The sequence below is a fragment of the Phyllostomus discolor genome, chromosome 2 (assembly GCF_004126475.2).
Source record: "Phyllostomus discolor isolate MPI-MPIP mPhyDis1 chromosome 2, mPhyDis1.pri.v3, whole genome shotgun sequence".
Taxonomy (NCBI): domain Eukaryota; kingdom Metazoa; phylum Chordata; class Mammalia; order Chiroptera; family Phyllostomidae; genus Phyllostomus; species Phyllostomus discolor.
Window position 1 is genome coordinate 163,074,057 of NC_040904.2, and position 5,339 is coordinate 163,079,395.

Below are 5,339 nucleotides of genomic sequence, written 5' to 3' on the forward strand. Positions count from 1 at the left end.
GATAAAAAACAAGCTGTATGCTTCCATAAATAGTTTGTGCGTGGCACACATCCACCTTCCATACACATGTGATGTAGCTACGTCTTTAGAGAGAGGGTTTTTGAGCAGGTAGGCATAGGTCTAGGATCCAGAGGACAAGAGGTCTATTCTACGTCCACCACTTGCTGAGGATGTCATCTTCAGCAAGTCACGTCACCCCTCTCTGGGTCAGTTTTCCCTTCTGAAAAACAAGATTGATATAAGTAGCTAAGCTGTCCATATCAAATCACGCTAAGCTATTTTATCTATAAACTTTAGTTTATTCTACATATTCAAACTAAAAACATGAATATGCAACTAAACACACATAGCCTATCTATGTATTTACTTATCTAACTATCTATATCTATCTAATCTATCTATGGGGTAGAAAAATTGAGTAACTTGCCTAAGATAATACAATTTGAATATAGCATAGAATAGTGAAATGATGATGGGTTTTTGAATTATAAACACCACTAAAGAGCTAAAAAGGTGCTGGTTATCTCAGCTGTTTAGATTAATGGTTCTTAAAGTGTGGCCCAAGGATCCCTGGGGGTTCCCAGAGACCCTTTCAGAAGCTCTATGAGGTCCTTCCTCTCCCAACTACATATCTCCATGGGGCTTTATACTTCAACCAACACAACATGTTGCAACAAATTGAATCCAGAAACAGGTATGAGAATCCAGTCATCGTCTTTAAGCTAGACATTAAAGAGATTTACCTAAATGTAAAACAATGACATTCTTTTAGTGAACTTGTTTTAGAAAACATAGTTATTTTTCACAAAAGTTAGTTATGTTAACATGTAATAGATTTATTATTAAATAATATCGAAATAATAATAGATTTGTTATTATTATTTAGAATATTTTTAAAAGGTTTCAGTTTTAATTTTTAAGAAGGTAAATGTTGATAGGAATAACCCATATAAAAAAGCTCTTTGAGGTTCTAATAATTTTCAAGAGTGTAAAGGGGTCCTTCGACCAAAAAGTTTGAGAACCACTGGGTTAGAGACTGTTGTCGATGAAGACAACAACGTGTGGAGGCGACACAAGCCAGATAGCAAAACCCAGGCTGCTCTAGGCTTTTTGCCCTCAAGCTGGCACTACCCTGCACTTTCACTAGGGCTCTCTGCCTGTCTCAGTCCCATCCTAACAAGCCAGTGCCCAGGGCCATCATGAGCAAAGAATTAGAGGGTTCAGAGCACCCAGTCTGGTGTCAGGCTCTGCCAGTGGGGTGTATCACTAGCCTCCTGGGGCTCACGTAGCTTCCCCTTTTCTAAAATGGGGATATAACAGCTTCCTTACAGTGTTATTGTAAGGCTTAAAGGAGATAACGAATTTAGTATAGTGCCTGGTACATAATAAGCACTTAAGATAATGTCTATTATTGTTAATAATAATAATAGATAAAACTTACTGAAAGTTTACTGAATGCCAAATACTCATATAAGTGCTTTTCATACATTAAGCCACTTAATTCCTACAGTACCACTTTAAGGCTGTTAATCCTGGGACATAACTCGGTAGTTGCTGCTGCTATTGTGGTGATGTTGGTTGCTTCCTAGGTCCTGCTCTATGAGCAGAATAGTGTAGATTGGAGGGTCAGGTAAATGTTTGTGGTTTTGATTTAACTTTAACATAGAAACAAAATTATAAAGTGAGACATCTGATCTTCTACAACCTCTGACTCTTGCCTACTTTTTCTATAGCCACTCCAGGACTAAGGAGACAAGTTGCAAGATCAAGAATGAGTCCTTAGGCCACACTGTCTTCAGCAAAGGTCAGGCCTTTGAGAGCAGCGTATGGGAAAGAGGGGGCAGCAAAAGCCTCTATCACTAGTGACATCAGTGATAAATCAATGAACCTACTTCATAGGTGCTCTAGTTGGAATGTCACTCTCTGTCGCTCATCCCCTCTACACACACACACCACCTTTAGCAAAGTCACCTACTCATGCATATATGAACAGAAGAAATGAATATGTTGAGCTCTTTGCATGTATGCATCATTTGTGTTTTGAGGGTTTGCCTCTAGGTAAACATGTGTGCAGAGAGAAAATACTCTGTGAAATTATAGACTGGAGGGAGTGACTCTCTTCCCAGTCTTCCCGTCCACCCTGATTAATCACCAAAGATGCTATAACAAATATAGGCTTCCACCTCTTGTGTCTTTCTTAGGTCAGCTTCCCCCAAAGAACATCATGGTTGGTCTAGGTCTACTCAACCAGTGAGATGGGGGAAAGGAGGGGGTAGTTCAGTTGTTTCTCATTACCATAGAAACTGAGTGGCAGAGTCACAAGAAACACAAATCTGGGGCTCTTGTTTAACCACCAGTCTTCAAGTAGAGATGAGGGGGCAGGATCCCAAGCAGAACTGGAAGGAAGGTAGGGAGGGACTTAATCTTTTCAGCAGTTTTCAACTGTGAGCACTAGGACAAAGACCTTGGGATATTCCAGTCTGGTGCTCTGGGAAAGGTTCTTGCTAGAGAAAGGTCTACCAACCAGAGTTCAAGAATCTTGGGTCTAAACTATCTGGACTCAGATACAACTGGATTGACTAAGAGAGAAAAAAACAGGCTATTGTCTGCTCTGATTAGGTTTACAACCCTCTCCTTCAGGCTTTGGAGCCCACATATTCCTGGATATGAGTGGAGGATGGAGGATGTAAGGAAGTAATTTTTTTGTTTCTTTTTTATTTTTTGGAATCCAGAGAAGAGAGGTCCTCCAATATGCACTGCCTTGCTCTTCTCAATTTATGTTATGGAATTCTGGGAGGGACTGAGGGGTATTCTCATTGTTCAGAAAATGATGGAGAAGGTGATAATGAATGACCAGGTAAAGAGGTTAAAAAAGGCCATCTACTTTTTATGGTCAGAATTGAAGATATGTTCAAAACATGGAGCCCAAAAGAGTCCAGCAGAGAACTGGGACATTATCTAAATAATTCAGCACCAAACCCTCTGACCTCAGGTTTCTTGCTTTTACCTGAATTTAATAGATAATTGTCCCCAAGAGAGAAGAAACTGGTCCCTGGCAAGCCAAGACTCAAATTTTGCAATTCCAGGACCCTCTCTAGCTGGGAGAATGAAATGAAAGTGACTGGAGGTTGGGAAGGGGTCTCAAGGTTTGGACTCAAAGGTCTCTGGGCCCTGGGGTAACAGAACAGACTATAGGACATTGGCCCTACATTTGGGGACTTCTTTGACTGCTAGAGGTGAAGGGGGGGGAGAAGGGAGGGAAGGAGGGTGTTGGGGGGAGGGGAACACAGGACCAGATGCTCCCAGATCTAAAGAAATAATTTAAGGGGGAAGCAGGAAGGATCAAACGAAGGAAGAGGAGGGAGGAGAGGGGGAAAGGAAAGAGAACAAAGGTATAGTGGGGATTGCAGCCTCTTTGGTGGATTTGGTGGAGAAGACATAAAGGGGAATCCGGGTGAGATGGCTAAACCAACATCTGCCCCAGGCTATAAAACCTGTTCTATTAGATGCTGGCCCAGAGGCCACACTGGAGCTGTCAGCTCAGCTTCTGAGGTGGCCTGGACTAGAAGCTCAGCAAAGGACCTTTGAACCTCAGTTATTCCTCCCAGATTGCCCCCCACCCCACCTTTTGGTTCCCCTTCCTCTGCTTTCTCAGTAGGAAGGGAGTTCCAGGAGCAGCACTGGACCTGGAGATTGTCCCAGAGGATTGCTGCAGGATGAGAGGGACTGAGGAGCACAGAAAGCAGTGGGAATGTTGGGCAGAGAACTTCAAACAGCTGAGCAAAGACAAACAGACGGAGCTGGAGGCAGTCACATTCTAAAACAGTTCATAATCATCAGAGAGACTGGAGTCCAAGAAGAAATGTTTCTCGGCTAGGAGGCCCACATCTTCCCACCTCACCTTGAGTCAGACTGTCAGGTTGGGGTGAGGTGAGGGGCTGGAAGAAGACAGCTAAAGGCGTGAGCAAATACACAAGAGGAATATTCCATAGTTCCCCCATTTTCTCCTCTCCCAAAGTGGTCTGCCTTTTTTCCCTCCAGCTAGAACTCAGTCCCTATTCTGTAAACTTATTTTCTAAAGTCAGTTCCAACTGAATGGGAAGATTTCACACGTACAAAGTTACAAACATGGTGCTATCGCCCAAAGGAAGAGAGTCATGCATAAGAGCCTTGGCGTGAGTTGAGATCTCCCCAACAAGAACAAATTGATTGGGAGAAATTTTCCAAGTCACTCATCCAGCCCTCTCCAACCTCCCATGGATAGCCCGGCCCCATCCCTGTCCATCAGATTTGAGAACGGGCCCCTTTTGTAAGAGCCCTGACCCTGACCTGGCTTCCAGAAACAAAGGCCTGGAGAAAAGGGAGGCAGTTCTTCCTATGATTTGGGGTGGAGGGTGGAAGAGGACCCATTCTTGGCCTGGAATTCCTCTGAAGGAAGAGACTGTTGGTTTGGTGGCCTGGGATTCTTCAGCCCAGCCAAGTCCCTGTCAGGGAATGCTTTCACTGCTAACTAGATTGCCCATCTCCATCCCTGCCTCCAAACTCTCCAAAGGGTCCCATTTCCTGCTCTTGTAGCTAAGAAAACTATTCTTTCATTTCTAAAGAAAATGAAATCTTATCTGGTGATGGTAACATTCAGGTATTGGTCAGTCAACTAGCAATTAATAGAGAGTCTGCTAAAATCTTTATGAAAAAATGGAAGGTGGAATAGAGGAAAGAAAAGGGAGATTGCGTTCTCAAGAGTGAGACCCCAGGGGTGTGGAGCGGAGTTCACCGGGCAGTGAACCCGCTGGGCGGCCACGCAGCCTGCGACCCCCTCCCCACCCCTCGCCCTATTGTCCTGGATCCAAGCCCGGGGTCATGACCCAGCTGAATGCGACTCTGAGCCTGAGGTGGACGCGGCATGGAACTGAGGAAGAGCTGGGCTGCCGCTGGCCTCTTGCATTTCGTCTTTGCCAGGGCTGGTCCCATTTCTCGATCCTGAAGATCCCCGTAGCTGGGACCGGCCCCGCCCAGTTTCCCCCTCCCCAGTGAAGGCAAGCTGCTTTGTGCGGCATCCTCTTGAGCCCGGCTTCCGGGAAGCCAGAGGCCAGGGCGGGAACCTAAGGTTGAACTATTTGGCAGTGCCTCCCTACACACTTCGTTTTAGGGTTTCTCCATTCAGAAGTTCAAATATACTTTGCTCTCACAATCTCTGATGCTGGGAAGGGAGGGTCAAAAAGGAGGAATGAGTAGAGGTGACACTTCTTTGGGCTTGACCCAAACCCCACCACAGCTGGCAAAGCAGACCACAGAGGACCCTACTCTTCTGGAATCTGGAAATTGTTGATGGGGACTGG